The sequence below is a fragment of the Silurus aristotelis genome (assembly GCF_946808225.1).
Source record: "Silurus aristotelis genome assembly, chromosome: 6".
Taxonomy (NCBI): Eukaryota; Metazoa; Chordata; class Actinopteri; order Siluriformes; family Siluridae; genus Silurus; species Silurus aristotelis.
Genome location: NC_139579.1, coordinates 24,598,129 through 24,615,890, shown reverse-complemented (window position 1 = coordinate 24,615,890; position 17,762 = coordinate 24,598,129). Strand labels below are relative to the sequence as shown.

The 17,762-nt window shown below is 37.5% G+C and overlaps 1 long non-coding RNA gene across 1 annotated transcript in view; it reads left to right on the top strand.

Moving 5' to 3' along the window:
- The window catches only part of LOC310727485, a 147,380-nt gene extending 130,048 nt beyond the window's left edge, over positions 1-17,332 (top strand). The window contains exon 2 of the long non-coding RNA XR_014534031.1: positions 15,729-17,332. This is a non-coding gene — a long non-coding RNA (uncharacterized lncRNA). The remainder of the gene's footprint in view (positions 1-15,728) is intronic.
- Positions 17,333-17,762: the final 430 nt, after the last annotated feature.

Sequence of the window (17,762 nt, the reverse complement as noted above, 5' to 3'; positions counted from 1 at the left end):
ATGCTTTTGTTGATGTTTTTTTGTTTGTGTGGGTTTCTCTTAGTACCTAGGTGAACCTTATCCCACCTTCACTTCAATTACATCACATCTACATCTTTCAGCTTACCTTTGGTTAAGGTACTGATATCTAGTGATGTTTCATTATGATCTTAGTTGTGAGGGTAAAAATATAATCTCTGTCAATAGCTAGACAACAAAACTGTTAGGATTAAGCAATAATATCATGCGGCTCTCATTTATTGTGTATTATTATAAGATCATCTGCATTTCCTTTAGATGACATGTTACAGATATGTCAGCAAAGCGAGCTGAGATATATCAGCCCAAATGGTGATCAAAACAAGTGAGGCGTTTTACAAATTCATTCTGTATAATTATTGTGACCGTTGGTGGAGTTTCAAAAAGAATCAAATGGTGCACTTTAAGGCTAAAAAAACTTTGGCAACCTTTTTTCAAATTAATTAGATACAATATATTTATTTATATAGTCCTTTAAACAATGGATATTGCCCCAAAGCAGCTTTACATAGATATAGAAGTTATGAAGTTGGAATATATAAGTTTAGTGCGTATAAGTTTGTTCCTTAAATTTATCCCAGTGGCAAATATTTCAATCTATATATGTTTATTTAAAAAAAAATGGGAAAGGCTTTGTCCTGCTCTCTCATTTATATTAACCACACATGATTTCTGGACACAAAAAAACTGTATTATGGATATACCATAATATTCTGATAGGTAAAAAACATAAATATAACTATGCACCAATTATTTCAAAAATCCTTTTATTTTTTTTCCCCCAAAAGTATGTAAATTATTTTGCACTATGATCATTATGATTGCTGTAAAGCTGAGCCACCCAGCTGCAAATAAATTCATGATGAAAGTCTAAAACCAATACAATTCATTCAGCATGGCCATTTATTTTCACCGATGCATTTCTTCTTAGAAAACAGCATTTATCCTGAACATCAAACAAGCACACTAATCAATCACAGGAATTTTCAGTGCATGCTTGAATTGGTGTGACTAAACACATTAAAATCTTCTGTGAGCAATCAGTTAAATCACACTAAAGAAAGCCACTGGGTATTGCTCTTAATGCAGTCCCCTATCACTATTCTGTCAAATTCAAGCAAACTACAATTACATTAAATGCACAGAGACCTGTAATTAAATGTGATCTAAAAGTTTGTTTTCTAAACATCTCGAAGATGGTTGAATAGTCAAAGCAGAGCAGTTGCCAGTAAAGTATTTCTATAAATATGAGGCTTTAAGACTACTAAGTCAAATGCTAGCCATAATGAATTTATTATGTACTGTTTTTATGATCCTGATTACAGAAACTGACTACGTTCAGGTTATGAGTTCAATTTTTAAATCATTTAATAAAATGTAATAGTACTGTAAAACTAGCACACACAGTCTTTACTGGAGCCAGGGCTCATCCAAATACAGATTGAGCTTTAATGCTGGATCACACATTATCGTGATTAAGTTAAAGTCTGTCCTTCTCCATAACATGATGCGGTTCTTCTTTTACCACACTGGTGTAATGGATGTGGTTGCTGGATATTTTGCACATTTAATTACCTAATCCCCCTTACATTTAGCTTGTATTTAATCACACAGTTTTCCATAATGCTGGAAATAAAATCTTGTGTTACATTTTCTCACAGTTCATAAAAAGAGAGCGAACATAAAAAGAAAGAACTGACAAATGGGCGGTCACATTGCTGTTCGTCATGTTCAAGGATAACATCTACCAAAACATTATTTGGCTTCCATATCAAGTCACTTAAAAAAAAAAAACCTATATCTCTTACAAAGATTTGAAAGTGATTTGAGAGTGGGTGGCATGGGGGCACATCAGGTAATGTTTCACAGCCTCATGGTCCAGGGATTGATCCCCAGCTTGAGTTACCATCTGTATCGAGTTACAGACACACACACACATTTTTTTTGGCTTTCTTCACACTTCCCAAGAACAAGCCGGTAGATCACCCCTGGGTGTGCGTGTGGGCATAAGATCCTGACATACAAATTTAGGATGAGTTGATAATAATTTCATAATCTGAACATACGAATCTCACATGTCTGTCAGTAGCCATAATTGGCCCATTGGCAACACATTTCGTGAAACTCAGACTTAAAGACACAGAGCTCATTGGACAATGCTATGTTTTGTGGAATTGCTAAAAAAATATGAAGAAATTTATTTGAAAGCAACTGTAATGAAGACTAAAGCCCTCCCTTCCAGCAGAGGTCATACTCACCAAACCTCTGCCTCCTTGCTTTTAAATTAGTTCCTACACACTGGTTCTACACTATAAAAACAGGTCATATAGCAACTCACTTTAGCATTTGGTTGAGTAAGATCTGGGTCATGGTTTTAAACTGTTTTAAAAGTTTAGAATCTTGCAAATTGTAGTTTTTTTCTTTGAATTATACTCTAGCCTGGATTGATTGTTGATATTATAATACTGTCCGATTTTGGACCTTGTTTGTCGGCTTGTTTTTCTTAAACCTTCTGTTTTTTTTTTTATCCCATATCTGAGCCTGCCATGTTACAGCAATGATTCGGATGATCAGTTGCGTCTTGCTTCGTGCTGTTTTTGCAAACAGGCTTAGCTTTAGTCAAGATTATCTTGTCAATAAAACATGTTAGCTGTAGAAAGCATATATTTCCAAAATTATTTTTATTTACTGAGACATCATGTTAGCTGTTCATTACAAAGGCAAAGCTCTGGAGCGTCATAATGCAAAAACAATTCACCAGTTGTAATCTTGTCCTGTACTCTGCTCATTGTCTGCATGCAAACAGACGGAAATTCGATTTATTCTTTCTCCGCTGACTGCAAATGCCGTTACACAATCAGGTTAAATCATGTTTGCCCAGCCACTGTGGTTAAAACCATTTCCTCAGTGAGGTGAGGAGCTGGTGGAAGGCCAGGACGGCTAGGCCTCAAACTGTGCTGGTCGACTGTCTGTAGTGTGCACTGGCATCTAAGGAGAGAGTGCTCTTGTTTCACTAAGCAGTTGTAAAAAGCCCGTGAATAGTCATGCTGCGCTACTGCCAGGAAAAAGTTTAGCCTTCAGCCCCTGTGCTCCGTATAATGCTGACCATGAAGCGCATGACAACATCTGACCTCGAAAAGTCTCTCTACAGCCACTAGCAGGCCGGAAATATTTCAGTATCCTCGCACTTCTGTACAGCACTGTGGCCTTTTTGTATGTCAGCCACTTTTTAAATCAACAGGACATTAGGGTGCTTTCATTATACATGACGTACTACATGAACATCATCTGGAAAGCAGCAGATGACCTGTCGTCTCTCTCTCCCATGATCCGACTGCTAAACACAGTAACTGCAGTGAGGAAAGGAAATGTTAACATGACTTATAATCACTGCATGGAAACACAGCAGGTAAATTAGAAAGAAAATACAAATAGAAAGATTTGAGTTTGCCTCAAACATGTACATTAGAAGTCATTTAGTGTTGTGCTTAGTTTAACAGCAGATGCCAGATAAATGTACATGAATACATTGAAACAATTAGAAAACTAAACAGAAAGAGAAAAACGAAACAAGTAAAAAGCTCATCTGAAAACAGAAGGATAAAAACGCAGCAGCAAGCAAAACTAAAGACACAAAAGCAAATTAGAACACCAAATAAGGAAATACAAAGCTAAGAGCAACAGCAAAACAAAAAAATAAGACAAATGGTGGGAGAAAAAAACGCTCATCCCTTTTTTTTCTGGGAGACTGGAAAATAAAGTGCTTATAATCATAAGTATATATGAGGCAATACGATCTTAAAATAATCTATTCGCTTTTATTCATGCTAAATTATTTAAATTAATTAAATTAAAGTATTTGTACAATATTATTTTTGGAATGCTGTCTAATTTGTACAGTTTTAATCAGAGTATGTTAACAAGGTCACTGTATAAATGTCATGTACGATATTATCTATTTCTACATAGACATTTTGGGATGAACGAGCAAAACTGTAGTCACTTTTACCTGCTCAATTGCGAGGATAACGAAGGTCTAAGACTAAGTCAGGAAAACTGGACTTTGTGGAATGCGTCCCTCCAGCAGTGCATACTGCTGAGCAGCACGTCTGCAGGAACTGTAATTTGGTCCACAGACCTAAAGGCCTCTGGTTTATGGTCCTTAATGAGTAGGTAGCCTCTGAAAGTGAACTCTGGACAGTAATTTATGTCACAAAATGGCAGTGATTCTTTTTTCTTTTTTTTAACGTGTGGCTGTCAAAACTCTGTTTATGGTCAGAATAAGGACAAGTCGCCCGTACCAGACTGCAGTCCTGATGTGCTTTCTCTCTTAATATGGGATGAGAAAAAACTCTCCCACACCTGGTTCTTAAACTGTAAGAGCTTCTGGGAAAAATACATGCAGAAAAGTATTTCCACAGCCCAGGTTGTCCATATTGCTTCTGTTTTTGTATCCAAGAGGATTGTCATTTTGGCAAATAAAACATATTTTAAATGAAAGACAAGTAGATCGTCCATATTTACTAGAAAATTTGATGAATGAAATATTATTTCAGATAATCCAGTTTATATAATGTGCACAAAATGTTTTTGTGGTGTTTTTTTCTTTGTTGCAAACAATGTCCAACAATTACAGCAGAAATCATATATCTTCAGCGGTTAGTGACTACTGCAGGCTGCATCTGGAACTCTGTTTAGAAATATGAGAGGGGCGCCACACTTCTCACCCCTTCCTTCAGTTTTATAGCCGAGTGGCAGCAGCACCACGCTGATGTTTAACAATCACAGAAAATAGCCTTAAGTAACATGGCAATCCTTCACTAAGTAGCACAGCACAATAAACCCACAAAGGACCAAATTTATCTAGGCACAAATTTCTGTTTAAAATTTGTTCACGAAGGATTTATCAGATTATCGGGGGTTTTTTTTTCTTCTGTTGCTATTTTAGACATGTTTACTTTGAAATGCTGATAATTACCCTGATAAAATAGTGTAGGTATTTAGTTAAATTGTAGTTAACAAAACTATTATAAATCAGATTGTACAACACATAATTCCAGTCCATTCATTTTACTGGTCAAATATATATTATATATATTTCCTATAACCACACATTAAAGGTTTTAGTGTGTGTATCACATCACCGCATGTTTCTTTTACTACAGTAGCTTTAGCAACATCATTGCCAAACGAAATTGCCATACTTTTTTCAAAAATATAACTCTGGACTTAAATACTATGAATATTAATGCTTTTAAATAAAGATGAAAACTGAAAAGTGATGCAAATTGTATTCCTATTATTATTATTTGAAGTTTTAATTAATCCAGCTAGTTAACAGGCTATCAAGTGGTTTTGGCTCCATTTCTAGTTATGTTTAAATGTTGTCAGTCCCATGTCAGAAAACTGCTTTACACAATTACCTCTGTAACAGAGTGCACACTCTGGAGACTCCTTCTATACATTTTAAATAAAAATCTCCTCACATAAACCTGCAGCTCACTTTACCAAATTTCATGCAGGTGGTCTACTGTCTGACCAACACCTTCCGAGAAATAACTGAGCATTCAGCAGCACTGCGGTCTACAATTATTCTTGATATGCAGGGAATAAGAATAACACTACCACCAAATCCATATATTTGCTATTATATAAATGGAAAATGGAAAGATACTTTAAGGGAATTGAAATACTAGAAAGATTGCTATGAAAAAGAATTTCATGACCGTAATCCTTAGTGATGAGGCAATGCTTGACCAAATCATAATTGTGTTTGTCGACACCAAAACTATTCAAATGTTGTATTTTCAAGATTAACCTGAAAATCTTTTGGCAGGGAGCAGTAAGTTGCATGCAATGAGATGATATTTCTGACACAAGCATTCTGTATATTTCCCTAATGATCATCACTAATTGGGATTTTGCAGCGAGAGAGAGAGCGAGAGAGAGAGAGAGAGAGAGAGAGAGAGAGAGAGAGAGAGAGAGAGAGAGAGAGAGAGAGAGAGAGAGAGAGAGAGAATAAAAATTGCAATCCAGGGAGAGAGGGAGGAGTGGAGCAACTGCTATATCATATGGCTTTGCTGGGACAAGATCATGATGTAACCACTTGTAAGTAAATATGACTGGAAACATCATTTTGTGTCTTTGAGTAATAAGGATGAGCTTTGTGGAAATTAAAACATCTGTGGCCAGCTGTGGTGGCTTTTGAAGTTGAATTCCTGAAAAAACAAGCAGATGCTTAAGAATTAGTTCCGTTGCAAAACCCTTAACAAGGTAATAGTGTGAGTTGTTCCTACATTATGAAGAAATATGGTCGTCTGTATTTTCACTTTCACCAATAAGTCAAAATGCATGCGATGTCTTCTGATGCAGCTTCACGTTGAGTGCCTGTTATGTGCTTACATTAGAGTATATTTTATTATCATCCCTACCCAGGGTAGGTGATCAATTATTTAGGAAATATGATGTCTTCGGGTAGCTGCATGTTGAGCTAACAACAACTAGTGGCTCCTTATGTCTTATAAGGCTTTCAGTTCCATGAATAGATCACAGTGTCTATTGTTTTCTTTACACTAGTATACTTCCACTACTTTCTGACTACTAGATATGTACATTATGTACAGTATGAGTGTTACAAACATGCCAATAAAACAAAAATGGTTTAAAAAGGTTTATAATTTCATCAGTCATTTTGGTTAAGAAATATTAGAAAGTTTGATGGAACTTGGAGAAAACAAAGCTGACAACTAAAATTGGCCCCTTCACAGGCATGTTTGAGATTTTTTTGGTCATTTCTTGCAAAAAAAACACAAAGCCTTCAAAATTACTCTTAATCCAGCAGGGATTTCCATTCAGACATTGATTCACATCCAAACAACTTGAAGAAATGCCAGATGACCTAACGTTAAGGACATTTGATTTTGTCATAATTGACCGAATTATAGGTAAAGTATCTCTTTTATTAAAAGGCTTGATGTTATTCTCTTTCATTCTTTCACTGAGGCAGGGAGTGGGATGCAGGAATTTAAACCAGATGGAAAGTCAATTGTCTGGCTTCAGCAGTTTCCAGAAGTTGTGGTACCTAGCCTACTGCTGCTGATACGTCCGCAACTGTTTTCACATTATTCAGTCTATCACGGTTGGCACTATCCCTGCATCACCAGCGCTCATGAATTTCATGAGGCGTGCGGTAAAGAAAGAATGTACTGGTATTGGTTAAAATTAGAACTTAAAATATGCCATCTACGCTATGTCACCTCCTAGACATCGCCCATAAACTTTTACCACAGTCATACCACCTTGTGAGAAAAGCAGTGTGTGTGCCATTGCGCTAACCACATACTGCCAGCGTCTGATGACCTCCACCTGGCCATGTTGCAGTGGGGGGTCCACCATGCATTTGGCAGCCAGATGTTAAGGTTTGGTAAATTGTTGTTGTTTCTCATTAAAGACCTCCAGACTGCTACAACTTGAATCTGTGTAAATGCTCCTTAAGATTTTTTTTATTTATTTTTTTATATCCGTGTTACGAAATTGGCAGGGTAAACATTTTTTTCTTAGTATTCACTTGCAAAACGTTTTATTAGGAACCCCCGTACATCTATTTGTTCATACAATTATCTAATCAGCCTATCATGTGGCAGCAGTACAGTGCATTACATTAAACCATTACAGGCCAGAAGCTCTTGGGTAAGGCTCACTTCAACCATCAGAATTGTGGAAAATGTGATCTCAGTCATTTTGTCTATGGTATGATTGCCAGATGGGCTGTTTTGAGTATTTGTATAACTGCTTGTCTCCTGGGATTTTCATACACAACAGTATAGAAATTACAATGGTCCAATATGGAAAAAACATACAGTTGCTGAAATGCCTTGCTAATGAGAGACGTCAGTAGAGAATGTCTTGGAGCTGTCTTTCTCTGTGCAGTTGGGCCAAATCAGGTCCATGTCTGTCAGCCAGGAACAGAAAGCTGTGGCTGTATTGGGCACGGACTCACCAAAACTGTACAGTTGAAGACTTGGAAAATGCAGCCTGTTCTAACTCTCAATTTCTGCTGAGCTTTTAGGGTACCAACAGAATCTGTGGTCCAAACTATGGGTCTTGTGTCAACAGTCCAGGCTGGTGGAAAGGGGGTACCAGTGTAAAAAATGTTTTTCTGGTACACTTTGGACTCCTTAATATCGGTAATTACTTGAATGTCATGATTGCTAATAAGCCTATTTGTCAGCCTATTTAAGTATTGTTGTGTACCATGTGCATCCCGTCATTACCACAAATTGCCTACCTTCTAATGGCTTCTAATGGCAGCACAACAAATGCACCATGTCGAAAAGCAAAAGTCATCTCTTACTGTTTTTATGAACATGACAATAAGTTCACTGTTTTTTAGTGGCCTCTTTAGTCACTGGATCCGAATCCATTAGAAATCATTTGGGATGTGGTAGAACAGGGAATTTGTAGCATAAAAATGAACCATAACGTTTGCAGGAACTGCATGACGCAGTCATGTCAGCATTGACCAGAATCTCAATGGAATGTTTCATATGAATTGTGGAATCTAGGTCATGAAGAATTTAGGCTGTTTGGAGAGAAAAAGGAGGCCCAACCCTATATTAGTATAGTGTTCCTAATAAAGTGTTCTGTGAGTGTACATTACATTAAATATAACTCAGCACAACTGTAAAAGTCCGGCACATTCCCAGTCAGGATGGAGTTCAGCAGTGCAAATGTCTCCAAATGTAAATGTATGAGTTGTAAAAACACATTTATATATCAGCGTATTTTGGGTGACCACAAAATAAAGATGTGCAAAAGTATAATTTTTACATCACATTTTACCGTATGTAAAGTACAACATTTAGTGTATGTAGTAAAAGTTTATTTATAATAAATAAAGCCAAAAAATCAACATGAAATCTTTAACCAAGTAATGTAGTAATTTGAAGTAATTTTGCTAATAGTGCTGAAGAGTACAGTTCAATATCTGGTTACATCTTTTTCATACTCATAAATCCATTTAGTAAGTATTCATGTCTTGTGGAGTCATCCTGGAGGAGACTCCCCCCTGATTCTTCTTAGGCAATAAGATGATCAGTCAGAATAACTTGTGTGTATTATTGTAGCTTCTGTGTACATATTTATTGTATAAGACAAAACATACAGCATTTAAGAGCCTGGTTAACTGTGGGAGCGTTGGAGTATAGTTTGAAATCTGTGGCAGCTGCAGCTGGAAAAAGGAAGAGCTCCGAATGCCAGGCTCATTCATGGCCTTGGGGAACAGCCGGGTTTTGGCATCAGTATTTACCCACAAGGATAACTGCATGCCAGCTTGACCTTGTTTTGTTCGCTATCCCTCCCTTTTTAAAATTCTTACACACAATATTGTTGAAAGACACATATCTGAACATCCTAAAGGTGTTTTATTTAGCCCACACAAGCAGATTTCAAATATTTAAATGGAGTTGTGTAAGAACAAAAATTGACCTGGGTCACATTAAACCAAGTTACACCATGATGGCTTCACATACTTTTATCCTCATGACATTCCGTTTTACTACAGTTCAAGATATGACCCTAGCTGAAAATGGTTTCCGAGCCTAACTGAGCTATCTTGAGGCCAATGGTTTGCATGGTGGATACACAAGCAGTGCAAGTGTTTCCTGATGAACAAAAAGGCGTAGATGTTTGCACGTCCCTGCAGGACCATTAAGGCCATGAATCAGTGTAGTCATTTCTAAGACCATATATAAATCAGACAGGCTCAGACAAGGGAGAATTGCAATGTTTCTGCAAAACATTTATTTACAATGACATTTTTATTCTGAACTGTGGACCGAACAGCGTGAAAGATTTGCTGTGTACTTGACCTCAGTCTGGGCTACATAAGCACTGTTCTTTATAAAACGTCCAAAACAGGGCTGCAGCATGTGCATGTCTTTCTACTTTTTAATGAGATGTAGAATGTGTATTTCATCAGCTTTGTTTTACTCATAAACAGAAGGGTTTTGGCTCGTTCAGGGAATGTGATGTAAACCTTAAGACTGTTTAATGTACTTCACACTAGCTTGAAGCAAGTTCTTAAAGCAGAAACAAGATATCTAAGGTAAGATACTGACTCTGTCTGAGAAAACATTAGATATCCTTAGAGCAAAAGCATGCGAGACACAAAATCAGCCAAAAACAAATTTTAAACTTTCTGCATCATCTATCACTTCGGTGATCTGTTCTTTCTGCGCCAACCATATTTTGAATGATCACATACTTCAGTCATTTCAGATCAGCAGTAATGAAATATGGACAAGGGACTATTTCGGCTCCAGGCAACAAGACAAGACCCAGGCCTGTGATGAAGTTCCAGGGTCGACTGTAAGCTGAGGGGATCTTTCTTAGGGTCTCATGGAAGAACGTCTACTCAGACTGTACCTCAACTGGTGATGAGTTCCAGCTCAGAATGAGCAAAGACTTCGTTAATCAGCAGCATCCCCCAGCCTCATTCTTCTTACTCCAAGCTGCCAGCTCCCTTCATCGCCCCATTTACCACCAAGGACAGTTTACTTATTTTGCTCACAATGATTTGGGATAAGCTGCACGGGATCAGGAACCGGTCCTGGATCATTCGCCAAGGTTTTACAGGAAGCAGGTCTTTCGGCAGTGCGCATTGCCCATCTTCAACATTTATCAGTGTTAGTCACACTTATTTCCAAGAGACTTATCTGATACAACTACTATGTCATAGCTGTATAATGTCATGTGGTGGATCTATGAGTCTTATAATACTAAAAATTGAAATGAACATATGTTACAAAATTCACTTGTTTGGTTTGGTTCATCCATCACCTATTCAGAGCCAAACATCCTGGCCAGCTATTACACACTGTAAGAATATTTATTCTCATGCATTGAGCCAGGTTTTGGCATTTAGCCTAAAAGAATGGTCACACGCCATGTGAAGTCACTTGCCCATGAAAGAGACAGTAATTTGTACAAGTAGAATTCGAGATGTATATTGAACAAAACTTTGAAAAGTATTGCCGTTTGGGTTGCTCAGATAGTTAGCAGGTGCTGGGAGATCAATTTACCCATTAGCCTGCTAATTTCTTACAAGAACACTGATAGAGAATCCAGGCCTTGCGGGTATCCAACAGTGTGAAAGGTCAGGCATGTTGTACATGTTCTTTCACACTTCTGCTGCCCAAAAACATGCTACAAGTGCCAAATTACACAATTTAAGAACATTGCTGTAGGGAGAGCTGGACATGCATGTGGCTGCTTGTGCTTGTGTCAAGTTGTCATGAACACATCCTTGAGGCTATGTCTAACAAGGCATGCTTTAGTCTATTATCATAGTTGTTTTTTAGAAAAGTCTGGGAGCACTGACTTTGCATGAGAAATTGTGATAGTCAGATTCAGGTGGAACTGATTCAAGTCATTTGCTAAACATCAGGCTGTGTAATACAGTCTAGTAAATATCAGTGTAATTAATGGTAATCAAAGGATTATTCCGAATATGTTTAAAAAACCTGGGATATGATTTTCATTTGACATGTCGACCTCGGTTTCTCTGTTCGCGATGCACGAAAGATCCGTAATGTTGCGTGATCTCAGACTTGGCTGTACCGTGCCTTCGTTGTCCCACTGAGACAATGTCGCATCAAAGCACCAATCACTCAGATATGCCCGAGAACAGACAAACTGCATCACCAGCTGAGAGCAAACTGTGGAATTTTCCTGGAATCAGATAAAATAGGAACTTAGAGGGACTAACAAATAAACCGGGTACCTCAGGAAAGGGCGCCAGCAATGGATTTTGTGGTTTGCAGCTCTGAGGTCTGCTCTTTGCCCACTGCACATTCCTAAGAGGAAACTGAGAGAGGGGCCATTATACAAATAGCCAGAATGCTGCCAAGCAGGAAGGACTAGACTGACTGTGCTGCCAAATGTTTCAAGATCTTCAAGATGCCTCGCTCTAATCCTGCACTGCTTTAAACAACAATGGAGGCAAGTGAACAAGTCCGTCTAAAACACTCACATACAAACACAGGACAATATTATGCTATCAATACTCATATCTGTTATATTGTTACATTATGTGTTTATATGGCTCTTCCTTTCTAAGTGTTAGGTGTTCACTCTATAGGTATTATATCATTATATTATATCATTTATATTGTTTGAATATCTTTTTTGTTACCACTCCATTATCCTTTAAAAGTGTTCAGAAGAAAAAGAAATCTATCAAGTCTGTTTTGAAGAATATGCATTCCATGTTGTTTTCTTTCACCCAGACATGTATAGCTTTCAACTCTTCTTCTTTTCCTTTTAAACAATGTTATCTGCAGGTATACTGTTGCCATTGTTACTATGAAGATTTGTTTGTGTTTAAGCAGCCCAATTTTCTTTACAAGAACGAAATGTGGTGATTATAAATTATAAAAACATTTTATTCAAATTTCATCAGATCACACAGCTTAAAATAGATTTAACAGGCTTTAAGGTAGAAATACATTTCTGAACTAAAACACTACTATTAGCATAACATCTATTTCACAAATCTTACATCAAACATTTATACAAGTTACAGTAAAGGTACCTCCTTTTTTTTTTTTTACACATCTCTATTTACTGAATACCTCACAAAATCCAACCATGATTTGTATCTTGATTCAAATTCACAGAAAATTCTATCTATCCATCTGTCCGTCCGTCCTTCTATCTATACTATGTAGATTTTTGTCTACAGCAAATGAATTGTCTGTTATAAGGCCTGACAGACACTACTATGCAGACACTAATCATAAACATCTCCAACCTCTAGTGAATAAATAATTCATTCTATCTATCTATCTATCTATCTATCTATCTATCTATCTATCTATCTATCTATCTATCTATCTATCTGTCTGTCTGTCTGTCTGTCTGTCTGTCTGTCTGTCTGTCTGTCTGTCTGTCTGTCTAAATTATTTATCATATGTATTGATCCTCTGTATTGTATTGTTAAGACCTCAAAAAAAAAAAGAACAATAAATGGTAATACTTTAGTGATCTACTGTAATAACTGTGTAAGACCAGATCATGAATGAACTTTGTACTCAATTAAACCCAGTGCAGTTCTCAAAGACTAAACGTGAGAAGAAATGATTTATTCTGATAGTAGTTGGATATTGGATAACAAATTTATAAGGTGAACTGACACATTGCCTTATATAGTAACAGCCAGGAAAAGAACATGTGCTCATGTAGGATTTTTTTTCTTTCAGATAGGATACCTATTTGAAGAAATATTAGATTGTGAGCACTACTGTTTCTAATGCTTGCAGCATGACTGAACTGGCGCACAGGCTGGGTGATGACTGACAGCGAACATGAGACACACACCTTATTTCCTGGCCAGGTGAACATTCCATCAGTTACACACTCAGGCAAGAGCCAGAAAAGTGCTTAAACAAGCAACAAGAAAGAAATATGAAGATAAAAGACTGTGTGTGTGTGTGTGTGTGTGTGTGTGTGTGTGTGAGTGTGTGAGAGAAGGAGTAGGAATGGAGAGCCCATGCTTTTAGTACATCAGCAAATGAGTTTAACGCTCTATCATGTGCACATACTTCACAAGAAAAGAAAAGAAAAAACACACACAAACTATTTAACTACAAAGCACTATATACTAGAATGTGGATGAATCACATGCTTGTCCCATCTTGTCATAATTTAGCATAATGTGTAACTGATACAAACCGATCAGATCTGCACTGGTGGAAAAAACATTCCAGGGAATTTTTGAGAGAACACATTAAGCTATCAACCAATAGATGCCTTTTTTCAAGTGAATCTAATTTAGGGAATGAGTAATAGGAAATCACTGTTTACTCCAACTGATGAATGAGTCAGTGTTTTACTGTTAGCAGCGTGAATTGTCGGTATAGTTGTGTGGGTTAGGAACGTTGTCAACATCAGGGAATGTACCATCATTATGACTTGAGTTAACGGTGTGTGAACTGTGAGGTCAGTGGAAGTGGAAGCTCCAGTCCTTCATCTCTGGCTTTGCTAAGTTACAGCTGCCCCCATGAGTACGGCTGAAGTATTACACGTCCTACAACCAGGTCTATCTGTTTTAGAGGCTGAAACTCTCTATAGTAGTCTCATTTTTTTCTTTCCATTGTATTTTCTTACTATACATATTTTATGATTTGATACACAGTGCGTATTTTTTTTTTATATCTGAAAGACTTTGGTAAAACATGCAAACTCCACATAGTGATATAAAAACACCTGCTGTGTCATCAGGTTATGGTGTAATACAATAAATACTACATTATGTAAAGTAAAGGTGGCACAGTTGCTAAATCATCTCTTCAACTCGTCCCAGCTTCAATCCTGAGTACAAATGATTGGAGTTTCCATGCATGGTCTTCTAACATCCTTGTTGGTTTCCTTCCACCTCAAGGAAAACACAACACTAGACAAACTGATCATTTAAAATTGCCTCTCAGCATGAATGAGTGTGTACAGTGCCCTGTTCCACCTCACACCCAGTGTTCCTGGAATAAGTTCCAGATCCACTATGATCCTGACCAGGCATTAAGCATGAAGATGAATGAAGGAAGGAAGGAATAATTTAAGGAAAAAAACACTTTCCATTAATTATCCTGTAACAAGCAAATCTTCAAATCCCACAGCTTTGACCATGTCCATGTTGGTTTCAATGGCAACATACATACTGTATACACTGACCAGGCACAACATTGTGACCTGCAAAGTGAATAGTCAAGTTTATTTCTATAGTGCTTTTTACAACGGACATCGTCTCAAAGCAGTTTAACACAATTTAACAGTTAAGTTGAGCAATGTATATTTATCCCTGATGAGCAGCCAATGGCGACTGTGGCAAGGAAAAACTCTCTTAGATGTTATGAGGAAATAACCTTGAGAGGAACCAGACTCAAAAGGGGAACCCATCCTCATTTGGGTAATAAAGAGTGTGATTATAGTCTTTAAACAATACAAAATACCGGAGAGTGAGAACTAACGTGAGCACCAGAGTGTGTGATTATGAGTACATTTGAGATCATTATAGATCCAACACCAGCTTCTCCATGCCAGCCTTTAAAGTCTTAAAGAGGTCCAATGTCCAAACATGAAGTGAAATCTAAATCTAAATGGCGCTGGTACGTCTCTAGATGGTTCGGAATGTTTGCGTACATCTACTTCTTTAAAAGGTCCACAATCTTCATGAGGTGGGTCACGTCTGGAGCTGGCGCAACCTTTGGATGTCTCAGGATGGGTAAGATAGAAAGAAACAGTGGGGAGGAATAGTGTAGACTATTCCAAAGACTATTCCAAAGTTTAGGAGCTAAATGCAAGAATGCTCTACCACCTTTAGTGGACTTTGCTATTCGAGGAACTACTAGAAGTTCAGAGTTTCTTGGGATCTCAAGGAGCATGGAGGATTATAGCATGTTAGAAGACTGGATAGATACATCTGAGCCTAACCATTTAGGACTTTGTAGGTAAGTGACAAAAGTTTGTAGTCGATTCGAAATGTAATAAGTAGACAGTTTAGAGATGATAAGATTGGGTTATATGGTCATATTTTCTTGACCTTGTGTTAACTCTGGCTGCTGCATTCTGGACCAAATAGCACTGATTATCTCTTCATCATGGAACCTGTAAATGGGTGGGAAAGTTTAGGCAGGAAGGGAACATTTTGTCCTCAGATTTGATGTGTTCAAAGCAGGAAAAATGGGCAAGTGTAAGGATTTGAGTGAGTTTGACAAGAGCCAAATTGTGACGGCTACACGACTGGATCAGAGCATCTCCAAAACTGCAGCTCTTGTGGGATGTTCCCGGTCTGCAGTGGTCAGTATCTATTAAAAGTGGTCCAAGGAAGGTACAGTGGTTAACCAGCAACAGGGTCAGAAGTGGCCGAGGCTCATTGATGCACATTGAAAGTGAAGGCTATACTGTATGATCGGATCCCAGAGACGAGCATCTGTAGCTTATATTGCGATTAATGATCGACGGATCAGGACTGTTTTGGCAGCAAAAGTGGGACCAACCCAATATTAGGAAGGTGGTCATAAATGTTATGTATGATCAGTGTATATACATAGAACAGTAATCTGCACTGTAATGCAATTTCGGAAATGTAGTTTGTGTAAAATATATGCAAACACCACAATAAAAAAAAATAAAAAAAAGCTATCCAGGAGTGAATGACTGTCCCACTTTTAATTTTTTCACATAAATAAGAAATAAATTGAGAAAGAACAAACGAATAAGCCATCGCAACAGTGCGGGAAAACAGACATTCATACTGCAGGTGAGAGCAGATTGGCCTTTTCACACACAAGAAAAACCCAGAATAAATCAATCCCAAGCCATTGGCATCTATATTACATTATGTACACATGACATTTATAATGAATCATTTCACATCTTTAAACCAGTAAGAAAACTCAAATGCCCTGCACCTAAAGGTAGCTAAAAACAGCAGGATGCAGCAAAACCTTAAACGAAGGTAAAGGTCACGCTTGTGTCTCGTTTTTGCCCCTGCAGGTCTACTGGCATGAAGGACCGAATCACAGCCACTTTGCTTTAATAAGATGACGACTGAGGTCATCACCGTGAGCCACGGCCAACATATGCAGCCAGACCCATATGCAGTGATTTCATTCTCAGTCAGGACCCTGTAGTTTCCACGGCTGTGTTGTTCATCCAAGGTCAAAGGACACGATATCTAAAACGAGACCATATGAAAAGTTTCATTGTGCCATTAAAGGGTGGAGGGTGACCGAGAGTTGAAAACGGACAGCATCCGTAGCTAAAATGCATCCTGTGCGGCACAATTCTTTATGAATTATTCAAGCGGACGTTAGCGCCAACGTTAACAGCAGCTGTGTTTTTACTTGAAGCCTAGTTACATAGGATGAGCAAATGGACAGTCCATGTTAAGACACATTTTGACAGCAGACTTTGTAAATGAGCACCCACATTAACATGAAATCTCAAGATGCAATGGATAAAGCACTCATTAGAAGTTCTACTTATGTGAGAAACTGCACCTATATACTGACTGGAACCTTCCAAACGTTGCAACAGCACTTTCCTTCAATAAGCATTCATCTCTGTGATATAAAGTTTGATAATTGTTTAAATACATGGGTTGATGTTATGAATATTACACATTAAATAAGCATTTTTTTCCAGTCCGGGTTACTGGAAACAGTGAGGGTTAGGTGAGGATTAGTTATGAGAAACACTAAAGACAAAATTCAGTCATCTGACTTTTAACTTCTATGGTTTGTATAACACTCGTTTTTAACAAAGACAAATATAATATAACAGAGCCTTTGGGTAAATGGGAATGAGTTACAAATAAATTAAGGTCAGATATAACAAAAAACAAAACAAAATATTACAAAAACAGACACATTTTCTCTCAGCCTAATGAGAATGTTTGTCATACAGCTAACAAAAACTTTACATAACTCTGACACTGCTCTGTAAATTAGGTTCACAGTAAAATGCATAGATGTTGCCCAGAGATTTGTAATTAGCCATGAGCTGTTTAACCCAGAGCTCCTCCCCCATTTCTTCTTCATCATCCTCATATTTTACAATGCAGATTCTTCGAGTTGCACACATTTGAACAGTGTTACAATAGGCTACGTGATACATGTGAAATATTAACATACCAAAAAAATGTCAACTGAGACTCAAAAAGCATCTCAACTTTAAATTTCACAAGG